Source organism: Lycium barbarum, chromosome 11 (assembly GCF_019175385.1).
Source record: "Lycium barbarum isolate Lr01 chromosome 11, ASM1917538v2, whole genome shotgun sequence".
NCBI lineage: Eukaryota > Viridiplantae > Streptophyta > Magnoliopsida > Solanales > Solanaceae > Lycium > Lycium barbarum.
In genome coordinates this window covers 71,451,122-71,467,504 of record NC_083347.1, presented here as the reverse complement: position 1 = coordinate 71,467,504, position 16,383 = coordinate 71,451,122, and the positions used below count along the sequence as shown (strand labels likewise).

The following is a 16,383-nucleotide window of genomic DNA, read 5'->3' as shown; positions in this document are numbered from 1 at the left end:
AGACTCGCCATTGTGACCTTTCCATATCATTTTCCCATCTTCTTCCATAGTATGTAAGGCTTGCATATAAGGGATCTCATGTCCTATGACTTGGCTCTATCGCACGATCTATGATGGAAAGAAGGTCAACAACCCCTAGATGCCCCGTAGCCTCCTGTTTATAAATGTGGCGCGCTACACACCATAAACAAGATTCTACTGGACACGACTTTGCAGACAACCCCACGGACAGACCTGCTCTGATACCACTTTGTCACACCCCGACCTACTAGGGTGTGATGGGCACCCGACCCTTACTTAGGGTCGAGCGAACCCTCAAACTCTTGCTGCACATAAAGTTACGCCAAATCAGATAAAATACATAGCAAATTTTTTTTCTTTTCTTTCTTTCAGAAATGTTCTCTCTCGAAGCTTCCAAGCGAACAAATCTGTAGTCATACACAATTCAATACACAACACAGACCGACATATTGGCTGATGGAGCCGCTTACAGACTGACACACCATACCCACGACGCTGTCTGCAAAGTCTCTAACATCATACAGAAACCATAACACGTATACCAACCCTGACTTGGCAGTCCTCCAGGAGCAATTGGAGTTCGCCACCATTGCTGACATATCTTGTATAGTGTCCTTATCTCGTCTGGGAGTACCTGCGCGGCATGAAACGCAGCCCCCAAAAAACAGGGGGTCAGTACGGAATATGTACTGAGTATGTAAGACATGGAATACAGAAAGCAGAACCATAATCGAAACAAACACTACCAAGAGTAATCATTTTATCCAGATTACAAAATTACTTGCTTCTCAGACACAAATCATACAGACCAATACAGATCATACAGACCGTACAAATCATACAAAATGCCGACATACTTACTTTCCAGACACATATCGCTCATACCGATACCGGAAGTCAGAAGGAGTGTGGCACGTACAGAACGCACAGATAAGGTCATATGTCAGACGAAGTACAGAACGTACTGAATACTCAGATGATGTCATATATCGGATGGTATACAGAACGTACAGATTACTCAGATGGTGTCATATATCGGACGGAATACAAAACGTACAGATTACTCAGATAATGTCATATGTCGGACGGAATACAGAACGTACAGATTACTCCGATAATGTCATATACCGGACGAAATACAGAACATACATATGATGTCATATATCGGACAGAATGCAGAACATACAGAATACTCAAAATCGTATGTCACATATGCGTATAACAGAACCCGGCCCTGTGATAAGGGACGCGGTAAACAGAATCATCATATATCAAATTCATGTATCATATATGCATATATGAGAACCCGACCCTCCAGTGAGGGGTGCGGTAACAGAGCCCGGCCCTCTAGTACGGGACGCGGTGAACAGACAGATCATATGCCATCCTGGCCACCACCCCATATCATCATATCATCATACCATATAACAGAGCCCGGCCCGCCTATGAGGGACGCGGTGAACAATGCAGGGGAATGCGCACGATAACAGAACCTGGCCCGGGACGCAGTGAATCATATCGTAGCGGACACACGAGGACATACCAGAACCTGGCCCGGGACGCAGTGAAAGATACATTGAGTCATGCACGAGCAGAGTCGTGAGAAACCACATGCATATGAATCAAGACTCGACAGACGAGTATACTTACCGATACCTGGGGGCTCGGAACAGATTTCAGGTCAATCCGACGTAGTATGAGAAAGTTACGTGCGTTCGAAGTACAGAACGCTTTATAAGTGTTTCAGGAGCCTTTTTCGGGGAATCAGAGTCATAGTCATATCAGACACCTTCAGATGTCCTTACGAATCAACTCAACTAGAGATTTTGGAACCATACTTACGTATAAGAAAATTATAGACGTCTTGATACAGAAACCTCTTCGAACATTTCAGAGCAATCCGAGATCATATACGGAAGTTAGGGACATTAAATCTTACAGAAGTTCTCGAACCAGCTTAAACATATCAGAATGCTCTTATCAGGATACTGATTTCGGAATTCTCATATCAGGATACTTATATCAGCATACTTATATCAAAATACGTATACCAGAATACTTGTACCAAAATACTTATATCAAAATGCTTATAGCAAATACTTATATCAAGGGATGAACTAGGATCACAAACTCAGGTCAAGAAGTGAATTAGAATCGTAATCAGACTCAGCATCACAGAACAGAGTTACCCCAAGGCAGCATATCACATTATACCTTACTTGGGTCTAGGACATGCCAAAGAAAGAATGGGTAAGCCTTACATACCTGTGCCGCGACCAACTAGTTACGCTTGTTCATCCATCTTGTCAATCTACATTCGAAAGGATTCATCCATTCTTTAGATTCGTTGTCACGTACTTGCCTTAACCTTTCAAACATGTTCACTTATGTTCTGCCGGAATTTCGGCAGCACCTCCTCTGTAAACGTACCATCCCCGAGAACACGGCTCGGCCCCAAATCAACAACAACAATCCGGGAATTTAACCCGGCCAAACCAATAACAATATTAACAATTCATTCTAGCGATATTCCAACATTCAATTCAATTCCATTCAATTCAATTCACGTAATGTTCCAACAACTTAACTAACATACTACTCTATCCGAAACCTTCAACTCCAATTCCCAACCATACATTTAATTATCATTCATACACGTTAACTTCAACGACACCCTTCATTCTATATCACACAATCCATAACGACGACCACTAGAATATCAATTTACACCAATTTACCATAACTTACCAAATAGCACCATTCTCGGCCACAACGACTTATTACATAGTTTCATACATTTTCATCCATCTTTACGCACTACAACAACAAACATGCTACGTAAGGCTTATTCGTTCCTTTCACATTTCAACAACAACGTAACAATCAACTACTAAATAAAAACAATTCATCACACTTTACCAACCTAACACCATTCGGCCAACATCACCAACATACATATTTCATAAATTTTCATCTATTTCTATTACAACAACAACCAACATTCTTCATAAATTAATCCATTCTTTCTATACCACATAGCACATACACGGCCAACATGCTACCTACCCACGGCCACTACACAACATCCGTATTTTCATGAATTTTATCCAATTCCCATACTACAACATGCCTGAACCATTCATAATACATGCAAAAAGGAAGTTGAATCCATACCTTTTTCCCACACCTCTTCACTCGGCTAGGGTTGATATTTTGCCACAACAAATGATTTTCTTCTCCCAACAACTACTCCACGTCGCAGAGGACCTTCTAATTAGTAGAATTGCTAGAAGGGAATTTTTTTTTAACCATCTTTCCATGACCATATTCGGCCATGCTTGGCCGAATACCCCCTCTTTGTGCTCTCCATGCTTCTTGAATTTTCTTGGGAGAGAAATGATAGGTTAAGCCTTGTATTTTCTTCACTATATATATATATATATATATATATATATATATATATATATACATGCACATGGCCGGTCATGTGCTCCATTTTTCTCCAAATTGTTCTAGATTTTTCTTTACTTTTCTTTCTCCAAAACTCTAGAATGTTTATGGAATTTTTGACCAATATATCATATGTATATATATACACATATTTCTTCCAAGTGGGGTATGGCCCAAACCACATGCATATCACATGATCTTTTTCTTGAATTTCCTAGAGAATTTATTCCAAGACATCTATTTATTTATTCTTCTTTCCCCTTTCCAAATTTGCCCCTTGACTTTCCTCAATATTACCATTTTGCCCCTAAGCTTCCACATTATCTCCCTTGGTCATTTTGGGCATTTCTCTTTTCGCCCTTAACCGCTCTCAATCTTTTCATACTAGTAATAACCATAAATAATATTTTTAACAACTCGCATATTAGAATAATTTTTGAAACATAGTCTTGTTCTTAACTTCTCTCCATTACCTTGAATTTTCCAAACGTACGAAGTACGGGCTATAACAGTTGTGAACCTAATGATGGGTGTTTTGTGATTGGGTTGTGGTTGATATACAAATAATGGATTATTAGGGTTTAGTTATTCTTCATTCTTCATTCATAATTAATGGTTGCAAACATTGATTAAAGCCATAAACCCTAAATTTATTTGGAAAAATAATTAGGGTTGGTAAGAATAATTAACAAGAACTCAAAGCTTTAAACTTTGTTTAATAAATTCACTTAGGAATAATAGGAATTTACTTGGCACGATTAATCGTTCTTCATAATCACTTTCTTATATTTGGGAAAATCATAGAAAGATATAATCTTTATTTATTGGGAAATAGTAGAGATTCACATAGAGATTAAATGCATTCATATAATGATCCATTACAAGTATATCAAGATCAATACCCATGATCATACACTCTATCTAACGGGGATACAACCTTAGTTTCTTTTACCATAAGTATTCACCAAAGCAATAATTTAGCAACTAGTCATAGAAAAACCAACTTTTACACAACTTATCGGATTAAGCCATTAGACCTAGAACTTAGCATCTACGATTTTAGTACCCTTTTCACACCATATTCCCTGTGGGATTCGACCCCAACCTCGTTGGGTTACTATATTTGACAACGTCCGCGTTATGCCATTAATAGGTGTAATTTGAGCGTATCAAATTTTGGCGCCGCTGCCGGGGAATACGGTTTTGCAATTACTAAATAGTGTTTGCTTTGATTAAAGTCTTTTGCTTATTCCATCACACCTTGTTTGCTACTCTTTGTAAACTAGGTGATCATGAATCAAAATCAGCAGAATCAGCGTGCGGGTAATCAGGTGAATCGGTTGAATAATCAAACGGATGAATCTGATGTTGAGAATATTTTTGCTGAACTGGTTCAAGAGGATGACTATGCATCTGCCATTGTTCAATCTCGAGTTGGAGCGGCTACTGTGAAAATTGACTCATCTCTTTATCAGCTGCTGAAACTTGAGGGGTACTTTCGGAACTCTACCGAGAATGACCCTCAACGTCATTTGCAAAATTTTGTGGATGTGTGTGCTAATCACGTCTAGAACAATGCTCCACAAGATGCTATTCGGTTGAGGCTATTCAAGTATTCCTTAGCTGGAGAGGCTAGAACATGGTTCGAGAAGCTGCCCCGAAATTCAATTACTTCATGGGCAGAGATGGTTACTGTGTTTCTTAAAAAGAGGAATCCCCCTAGTAAGAAGGCTGAGATTCGAGACAAGATATATGAATTCAAGCAGCGACCGGGGGAACAACTATATGAAGCCTGGGAGAGGTTCAAAGAATATCTATAGAAGATCCCAAATCATGGTTTTCCGGAAAATATATTGATGGAGAAGTTCTACCGAGGGTTAGATCCAGTGACACAGTCAGTGGCCAACAATGCGGCTGATGGGTGTTTTATGAACAAGACCTTCCGACGAGTGACCATAATACTCAACAAGCTGACAACTCATAATCAGGCTTGGCACTCGAACAATGCTGATGTGGTACCATATGGTAGTGCTATGCTCCAGAATATAGTGAAGGAGAATCAGGATACCCAGCAAACATTGGCAGAACTTGCAACAAATATCTCCTTGCTGACGAAGAAGTTTGATGAGTCTCAAATCAAGAAGGTAAATGTTTGTGAGGAAGATGCAGTTTTGCCAATAGGGATGTACCATGCTCCAGATGGTCAGTTCCTTGAAGGGCCACCTATGCAGGTTGAAGATGCTAACTATGTTAATAACTCTCAAGGGGGTTATCAGCGACAGAATTACCAAGGTGGCTATCAGAATCAGAATCAGAATCAATGGAGACCTCAGCAAGGTCAAGGTGCTTACAACAACTCTGGTAACTACAAAAATAACTATGGTGGTGCGAACCAAGGGAGCTACAACAACAGCAACAATTTTGGGAACAAGAGTTCCAATCCTTATATACCACCAAAAGGGCAAGCATCAGAGCAGGGTAGTTCGAAAGTTGAAGCAATGCTTGAGAAGATTCTGGCCAATCAAGCAAAGTCTGAAAGGACTTTATCCGGGTTGACAGAAACAGTGGGCTCTCATACAGCGGCTATTCAGAAGCTTGAGTCGCAGATGAGGGATATTTCTAGAGAGCAGCACCCTCCGAAAAAGGGAGGACTTCCCAGTGACACCATCCCAAATCCGAAGAATGGGGGAGGCGGTTTAAACAATGTGTTTGCCATTACCACTAGAAGTGGTAAAACAATACAGGGAGCTGCTGAAGAGGTGATTGATCTTGAGCCGATAGATGATGAGAATGAGGTGCAGTATAACTCACCTATTATTGCTGATGAGATCCTTGCTGACAAGAAGGTTGCTGATATTCCAGAGATAGTAAGAGAAGCTGATGACACTAGCAAGCAGGTTTTAAAAGGGGCTCTTCGCCCTTTGACACAGCTCTTCAAATCTAAACCTCATTTTCCTCAGAGGTTGGTAAAGAAGAATGAATATGCTAAGTTTGAGAAGTTTTATGATCAGCTGAAGCAGTTATCTCTAAATTTTCCCTTATAGGAAGCTGTCAAGGAGATGCCCAGTTTTGCAAAGTATCTGAAGGAGTTGCTGACCAAGAAGAAGACGGTTCAACATGAAACCGTGAGTTTGACTCACACTGTGAGTTCTATTATCTCAACCACAACTGTTCAGAAAAAGGGAGATCCTGGGGCGTTCACCATTCCTTGTTCTATTGGGTACCATGACTTTGCTCGTGCTTTGTGTGATAATGGGGCGAGTATAAATTTGATGCCCCTTGCTATATATAAGCAGTCAGGTTTGGGAATGCCAAGGCCGACTATGATGAGGTTGCAGATGGCTGATAGGTCTATCAAAAGACCTGTTGGGGTGGTTGATGATGTGATTGTGCGGGTTGGTGAGTTTTTGTTGCCCGCTGACTTTGTGATTCTTGACTGTGCTGTTGATCGAGACATTCCTATCATTCCGGGGAGGCCTTTCCTTGCTACAGGGAGGGCTCTGATGGAATCTGAGAAAAATGAAATCAAGTTTCGAGTCAACAATGAAGAAGTGACTTTTCAGGCTAGCAAAGGGATGAAGTTACCAAGTGCTTATGAGAGCATTTCGGTAATTGATTCATTTGATGTAGTTGATGATGCAGTGGAGTTCAAAATGGAAGAAGAGATCTTGGGTGAGGCTTTGGCTGGCATTATGATGAATTTCGATGCTGAAGACATGGAAGGCTATGAGGAGACAGTTAACTCACTTGTTGGGTTGGGCTCATACACATACCACCCAAAGAAGGTGAGTCTTGATCTGGAAAATAGAACAACTCCTCCAGCAAAGCCTTCAATCATTGAGCCACCTAAGTTGGAGCTTAAGCAGCTCCCGTAACACCTGAAATATGAGTTCCTTGGCCCCGACGGCACATTACCGGTGATTGTTTCAGCTTCATTGACTGAGGAGCAGATTGTGCAGCTTTTGGAGGTATTGAGGGAGTATAGGCGTGCTATTGGTTGGACCATAGCAGATATTCGAGGTATCCCATCTGGGATCTGTGAGCACAAAATTCAGTTGGAGGAGGGCAGCAAACCAAGTGTAGAGCATCAGAGGCGACTAAATGAGAATATGCAAGAGGTCGTCAAGAAAGAAATCATCAAATGGCTAGATGCAGGCGTGGTTTTCCCGATCGCTGATAGTAAATGGGTGAGCCCGGTCCAATGTGTTCCTAAGAAGGGCGGCATCACTGTTGTACCGAATGCTAAGAATGAGTTGATCCCGACCAGAACTGTCACCGGTTGGAGAGTTTGCATGGATTATCGCAAGCTCAACACAGCCACGAGCAAGGACCATTTCCCTATGCCCTTCATTGATCAGATGTTGGATAGACTAGCAGGGCGTTCTTATTATTGTTTCCTTGATGGTTACTCGGGTTACAATCAGATCAACATTTCTCTGGAAGATCAGGAGAAGACCACGTTCACTTGTCCTTATGGGACATTTGCATTCAGCCGGATGCCTTTTGGTTTGTGTAATGCACCAGCGACCTTTCAGAGGTGCATGATGTCAATCTTCTCCGACATGGTGGAGGATTTCTTGGAGGTGTTCATGGATGATTTTTCCGTGGTGGGTGACTCATTTGATGATTGTCTTGGCCATCTGGGTCAAGTGCTAAAAAGGTGTGAAGAGACTAATCTGGTGCTGAACTGGGAGAAATGTCATTTTATGGTGAAGGAAGGAATCGTCCTCGGTCACAAAATCTCTGAAAAGGGAATCAAGGTCGATCAAGCAAAAATTGATGTGATCTCCAAACTTCCTCCACCTATCTCAGTCAAAGGTGTCCGAAGTTTCTTGGGGCATGCTGGGTTCTACAGGCGCTTCATGAAAGATTTCTCTAAAGTTGCCAATCCTTTGTGCAAGATTCTTGAAAAAAAGGCTAAATTTGTGTTTTATGAGAAGTGCCACAAGGCGTTTGAGGAGTTAAAAGTGCGTCTCACTACTGCTCCTATTATTGTTGCTCCTGACTGGTCCCTACCATTCGAACTAATGTGTGATGCTAGTGGTTTCGCAATAGGTGTTGTGCTTGGGCAGAGGCACAATAAAATTATGCACCCGATCTATTATGCTAGCAGAACGCTGAATGCTGCACAGATGAATTACACAGTGACGGAGCAAGAGTTGCTTGCCATTGTGTTTGCCTTCGAGAAATTTCGGGCCTACTTGTTGGGGTCCAAAGTTGTGGTTTATACTGATCATGCAGCCTTGAGATACCTCATGGCAAAGAAGGAAGCAAAGCCGCGACTGATCAGATGGGTGCTACTGCTGCAAGAGTTCGATTTTGAGGTAAAAGACCAAAAGGGCACTGAAAACCAAGTGGCTGACCATCTCTCTCGGCTTGAAGAAGCTGGGAGACCATCTGATGAGCTTGATATAGATGATGTTTTTCCAGACAAGAGGGTGTTGGCGGTGTCAAATGAGGTAGCACCATGGTATGCTGATTTTGCCAGTTATTTGGTAACAGGTATAGTTCCCGATGATATCAAAACTTACCAAAAGAAGAAATTCTTGTGGGATGTTCGGCAGTACTATTGGGACGAGCCTTATTTGTTCCACACATGCGCTGATAACATCATTCGGCGTTGTGTTCCGGAAAGTGAAGTAATGGCAATTCTAAAGGCATGCCATGACTCTCTTGTTGGGGGTCATCATAGCGAAAACCGGACTGCAGCCAAGGTACTTGAGTGCGGCTATTATTGGCCGACTATTTTTCATGATGCTAATCTTTTGGTGCGGTCCTGTGATCAATGTCAAAGGCAAGGGAATATCGGCAGAAGGCAAGAGATGCCTATGAATTTTGTTATGGAGGTGGAAGTGTTCGATGTCTGGGGGATCGACTTTATGGGACCTTTTGTGAGTTCTGGTGGAATGAAATACATCTTGGTAGCTGTGGATTATGTGTCAAAATGGGTTGAGGCAGTGGCTTTACCCAATAATGAGGCCAAGAGTGTTATGGGGTTCCTTAAGAAGAACATATTTACTCGTTTTGGGACTCCGAGGGCGATAATCAGCGATGGTGGATCCCACTTTTGCAATAAAGCGTTCGCGGGACTGATGGAGAAATATGGTGTAAAGCATAGGGTGGCAACGCCGTATCACCCTCAGACAAGTGGACAGGTTGAAGTGTCCAATAGGGAGATTAAAAGTATTCTAGCAAAGACAGTTAATGCCAATACAACTGATTGGGCCTGCAAGCTCGATGACGCTCTATGGGCATACCGGACTGCTTTCAAGACTTCAATTGGGACTTCACCCTTCAAGCTTGTATTCGGAAAAGCTTGTCACTTGCCGGTTGAACTTGAACACAAAGCTATGTGGGCGCTGAAGAAGCTGAACATGGATTGGGAGGAAGCAACCAAGCTGCGGTTGTTTCAATTGAATGAGATGGATGAATTTCGGTACCAGGCATATGAGAGTGCAGCCCTTTATAAAGAAAGGATGAAGCAATATCATGACAAGAAGATTCTGAAGCGAGAGTTCTACAAGGGCGACTCTGTATTACTGTTTAACTCTCGGCTGAAGTTGCTACCAGGTAAGCTCAAATCCAGGTGGTCTGGTCCGTTTGAGGTGGTAGGTGCCTCACCCCATGGCGCGGTTGAATTGAAGTCCGGAGATGGTACTTGGACATTTAAGGTGAATGGGCAGATATTAAAGCACTACCACGGAATGGTTTCGGAGGATAGGATTGTTGATCGCTACAGGTTGAAACACCTCGGCACGAACAATGATCTGGTGTACCAAGAGAAGGAGTGATTGGTCACCACCGTCGTGCCGCGACGTTAAATCAAGCGCTTCTTGGGAGGCAACCCAAGTGTAATGTTTATTTTTCTTTGTTGTTCTTCGTACATATAGGGTAATGGTTGTTTTGGTGCAGGAATATGTGACAGAAAAATTCTGCTGAGATGCAGGTAAGTTCAGTTATCAGACACTGTTCTGCAACATTGCAAAAGACGCCTGAAGTATACGGACCGTATTTCATAATACAGCTCATACCACAGAGCGTATTTAACAATGCTCCAAAACAGTGAGCACTGTAATGTAACATGCTGGTTTACGACCACGTAGGACGGACTGTATTTCACAATACGGTCCGTAAACCTGAACGTAAACTAACATGAGACAATACAGTGTACTGCCCACAATAACATCTCTAAATACGGGCCGTAAATCGATATACGGACCGTATTTAGAAATAAAAATAAAAAGTAACACAGGTTTAAATAACACACAAATTAAACCAAAGGGTATATACACACCATCTCACCCCATCAACTTCCCTTCATTATTTCACCTCACCTTCACGTCTCCCTCCATCTTCACGACTTCCCTTTCAACTTCTATTCCATCCCCACGTCTACCCACCATTAAACCATCACCTTCCATCTTCCTAACCACCATAAATACTAAAACTCCACCAATACGGGCCGTAAAAATCAAAACCCAGCCCACCAAAAATTCCATCTCACCAAGAATTCGAAATCTCCCTCTGCCCTAGGTTTAATTTCGTGTGTGATTGCAGTGGTGCTCTACAAATCTGTGTTTCTAGTGGTTTGATTCATCATTGAAAGGTATGACTCATGCTCCCCATCCTTCTTTGTTATCTGTGAACTTGAACTTGGTGGTAAGTGATTGTTTAGACTGGCTTGGTGAAATTAAGTGCTTAATTCCCTTGGTTAATGATCTAGTGAGGGGATAGAGGTGTTCAATTTTTTTTAATTCTCGTGGGTAATTGTTAATAACACCCAAATGGGTTGGAGGGCATTCCATACTTCAAATTTTGAAGTTTTTGGTCTGCCCACCAATGGCTTGACACTCGGGGGAATTATGAATATTGATAGAAAAATAGGCAAAGTCTGAGTAGCCTAAACCCCAACACAATGTGAAACCGAGATATGATATGAAATTGTGATATCAAAATAGGTGTGTCTGTGGTGCGAATTACGATTGCACATTACGGACCGTATTGCACTTTACGGTCCGTATTTAAGCATGTTAAGTGGACAGAATGACATCCTAAATGAATCCTAGTTTACTATCTGACTTTACGGACCGTAAACCAGTTTACGGTTCGTATTTAAGATTTCACCAGGGGACAGAATGTTCTGCAGATGATTGCTCAATTTACGATCGCAGTTTACGGACCGTAAACCAGTTTACGGTCCGTCTTTTGTGTTTACGACCACAGACAGAACATGTATTCTGTGTACAGTCATATATTCTTATCTTTGGTTGATTGTTCAATAATAACTGATATGTGGTGTCTTTTGCAGGAATGGGTCAGAAAAGAAAAGCAACGAGAGCAGAGGCCCACAGCACGGGCAAGAAACAGAGAGCGCGCTCGGATTCAAGATTGATAGATGAACCTTCCACATCAACCCTGCCCTCACCCATGACTCCATCAAAATCTGCGTCGGAAGCCTCCCAGTCTGAAGAGGGGGGCAGCCACCCAGACTCCACCAGAGAGTGACTCAGCAGGGCCTAGTGAGGGCAGTGATCCGGTTGATGGTACGCCACCGAAGGGTCGTAAGCTGGTCGTCAGGACCAAACATTTGGATGACGAGAAGCTGCGGTTCTCGGTAAAGGGGTCAAAGGAGTTGTATGACCAAGGGATGGCCGGGTCTGAGAATGGTGGGCAGCCATCGAGGAAAATATTTGAAGAACGACGGCTGATCTTCGATGGTATTTCAGCACACCCACAGCTGGATGATACCATCAAAGGATACAAATTAGATGCCTTCACTCATGAGCCGGGAGAATATGCTCCGCATATTGTGCGGGAGTTCTATGCATCCAATGGGGCCGTCTTGAGGTCGATGAAAAAGCCAAGTCTTGCCTGGCATCAGATCCCAATGTTGGAGAATGTGACGGTTCGAAACTCCTTGGTTAATATCTCCGCCAAAGCCATCAACAGGGTCCTGTTTGGCGATGACTTTGTAGCTCCCACTGATCTGAGCCTGTTCTTAGACAAACGAGACAGGAAGGACAACAAATCCTTCAGGCAATGGACTGCAGCACTCATCACATCCGAGCTACATGAGCAGAAATGGACTAACGATGGGAAGGTTAAGATCGCTAAGAGCTGTTTGTCCACGGAGGCCAAATTTTGGTGGACTTTGCTGCGGTATCGGATCACTCCAACACAGGCAGATAATACCCTTTCCACCAATCAGGCAGTCACTATTGCATCCTTCATGTCGAGATACCCGATGGATATTGGGGAATTGATAGCGGAGGAGCTGCATGTCCGGGCACACAAGCCAAACCAGAACATGGTCTTTCCGTTCCTTATCACGGCATTGTGTCGACGGGCAAGAATAATTCCGCTTCCAGAATGGGACGGTACCATTACAGCCGCACATGTGGGGGATTGGAGAAAAAACAAGCCGGTAAGCAAAAAGGACCGGGAGGCAGATCAGTCCGGTGATGAGGACGACACTCAGTTAGAGTGGAGTCCGAGCCGTGCTTATGGGACTGATCCAGGAGGTTCCGAGTTTGGTGCTGCCACTACTGGACCGGAGGCTCCCACGACAGGTGCTCCATCTAGTGTCGGTACACAGGGTGATGCAGCTACACTAGCTGTTTCGGAGGCAAGGCCTCCACCAACACTTCCGGCCACTCAGGATCCTCCTTCGGGGTCCGCCACTGCTGCTGCGACAGCCGAGCCTGTTGATCCAGAGGTGGGGTTGCTACACTTCAGCCCTGCTAACTACAGCCAAATTGCAATCAAAGCGGTGCGGACCGAAAGGCAAGTAGACAAAATCTTGCAACAATTCAGGCCGAAGGTGGCGAGGATAGTGCAGCAACTGGTCACTGAGGCAACCACAGAAATTCGTGCGGAGTTTGAGAAAAAGCACGAGGTGTATCAGGCTCGACTAGACAGCTTTGAGGCGAGATTGTTGACTCGAGAGCAGACCGCACCCGGTAGGGAGTCTAGTTCTTTGAGGAGTGAGTTGGAGAAGCTGAAAAAGGAGCTTGACACACTCAAGATGCATGGGATGGTAGCCGCACCAGCACCAGCACCACGGGCCATTTTGCCTAGTACGTTTAAGGTGCTGGATTTGCTGGATTCTGAGGAGGAGACGGAGGATGCGGAACCTTTTGTTCGCGGTACTGGAAAGAGGGTCAGTGAGTCATCTGAGGACCCGGAGGAGTTGGCCAGAAGATTAAAAAAGACTGAAAAGAAGGATCTGCAGCAGGCGATCTTTTAGTCATTGGTTGAGCCGCAGCGCCAACCTGGAGAGTCCGCAAGTCAGCCACCGGATGCAGCGGGCCAGCCATGAGATGTTCACAGCATTCAGTTACTTTCTCACTCCCTTGTTCTTATATTTGAAGCACTGAGACGGTGCTTGATGTTTTGTTGGGGGTGGGACTTATTGATAGTAGGGTAGTGTAAATATGTGTTTAGGAACCCCCTCGGCTTTTCTTTGCCAGATTTCTTTTCCTGAGGGGGGTTTATTTTGTTGAAACTGGCATGTTTAGGATGTTGCTTAGGTTGAGTAGAATAATTTTGACTTAGTCGGTGTTACTTTGTAACTGATGGCATGTGTGTGGTTTGTTAAAAATTTTGGACCCCTCAGAATTTTTGAAAAATGCATACTTAGAACAGTTATTGTCTGACATGATTGATTCTTGATATGACATTGTGATTATTGGGGTATTGTGTGTGACGAATGGCTACTTAGGAGGCCACAAGTGTAAAAATGATTATCCTTATGCCGATGTGTATGTGAGTTGTTAGTTTTGTTCTGTTTACACATGTATAATCTAGAACTTGCCCGGTTAGTCTTGTTTGAAATCCAAAAGTTAGTTTGGTTGTGAAATGATCTTAGGCTTTCTTTGTGTTAATAAGTCACTTTGCCTAAATAAGCCTCACCAAAAGCTGAAAATATCACTAGTCTTCCCCTTTTGAGCCTTTTTGACTTTTTTCTTGGCTAGCCAAATGAAACATCACCCGTCGTGAAAATCATCCACCTTTGCACCCGTTTCCTCCTTGATGCTACTAGGTAGACGAGGCAAAAGCCTAAGTTGGGGGTAAATTAAAAGTGAAGTAGAGGTTGAGAACAAAGGTTGGGAGATGGTGAAATTTTGTTAGTAGAGAGTCGATGTGGTAGTTGATACAATATAAAAAAAGAAAGAAAAAGAAAAAAAAAAAAAAATATATATATATATATATATATATATATATATATATATATATATATATATAAACCAGGAAATTGAAACACAAAAAGAATTGCTAGTTGAATAGGAATAAAACCACATCGAGGTCGAAAACGTTAAAGGAAAGACGGGGCTGGAAAGAAAGGAGGCGAATCAGGGTAAAAGAGATGTTGTAGTGTCAAGGAGGGTGAGCCAATAATACCCAAAAAGTATCCTACCCGTCCCTAAGCCTACATTACAAGCCGAAACAAGTCCTAATGTGATCACAACCGAACGAGCCTAGGATGAGAACACTGAAAATAAGGGCAAGCTTATGGTATTTGCATGTGTGAATATGAATTCTTTGTGAGTGTTGAGTGTCTTTCTCTTCTCGTTCATTTTCGTCCCATTCTTGTCGTATATATGTGTGTTGGGACATTCTTTGGTCTATGTGAGGGCATAAGGATGAGAATTGAGCAAACTAAAGTGACTGCCGAAAGTAGTGTTTGTATGCATGATAATATGTTCGATAATGTAATGTCATGTTTGGAAGCGTCATGGTCAGTCATAACATTCTTAAAGTGTGTAATATTGTTGTACAATAGACAGTTGGGGTGGTCAGTTGAAAGAAAACATACATGCTAGAAGTTCCGAGGCAAAACCGATGTAGACATTCTTATTCTGTGATATCTAGGTGTTAGATTGAGTCGTTGCGTGGTATGGCTTGCTTGAGGACAAGCAAATACTTTAAGTTGGGGGTGTTGATGTGGCGTGATTTTTACGCCACAATCGATTCTTTTCGGCTATAAGTTTTACTTGTTGTTAAGCAAGTCAATGTGATTTTACGTGTTTGTTAGTGTTTTTCAGGTGAAGGAACAGATTTGGCAAGATCACAGTTGAAGTGCAGATCATGGTCGTAAATTGAAGTTTACGGACCGTATTCTACAATACGGGCCGTATTCCATGGTCGTGTTTAAGGATAACAGAACCAGAAAGTCAAACTGAGAAGATGGTGGTTTACGAGCTAGGTTTACGGACCGTATTCCAGTTTACGGTCCGTATTCCATCACGTATTTAGCAGTCAAGCGTCTGGCAGAAAGTCTGAAATTAGCGAAGTGAAAGACGACCACGAAGTTTACGGACCGTAAACCACTTTACGGTCCGTATTTTGGAAGGTTGAGTTCCACACAGTTGATAAGACGACGAGGGCGTAAACCATCTTTACGGTCCGTAAAGTGATTTACGGACCGTATTTCATCATGACGGGACTGAAGTGCAAAATCTGTAACTTATGTAATTTCAAAACCTATAAATAGTCATTGTAGGGTTTTAATATTCATCATTCAATATATTTTTGTCTCTTGACTTAGAACATAAAATTCTCTCTAGTGTTTGAAGATTCAAACATCAATTCAAGTATTCTCAATCCCTTTTTCATTCCAAAGTAAGCACTTATGAATTCTTTAATTTCTTATTCCTTGTTCTTCGTCATGAGTAACTAAATTCCCTTACTAGGGTTGTGAACCTAATGATGGGTGTTTTGTGATTGGGTTGTGATTGATATATAAATAATGGATTATTAGGGTTTAGTTATTCTTCATTCTTCATTCATAATTAATGGTTGCAAACATTGATTAAAGCCATAAACCCTAAATTTATTTGGAAAAATAATTAGGGTTGGTAAGAATAATTAACAAGAACTCAAAGCTTTAAACTTTGTTTAATAAATTCACTT

General features: G+C 42.4%; 1 non-coding gene across 1 annotated transcript; it reads right to left on the bottom strand.

Moving 5' to 3' along the window:
- Positions 1–5,205: 5,205 nt before the first annotated feature.
- LOC132620623 (small nucleolar RNA R71) lies at positions 5,206–5,311 on the bottom strand. Its single transcript, XR_009575063.1, has one exon. It is a non-coding gene; the product is annotated as a small nucleolar RNA R71 (small nucleolar RNA).
- Positions 5,312–16,383: the final 11,072 nt, after the last annotated feature.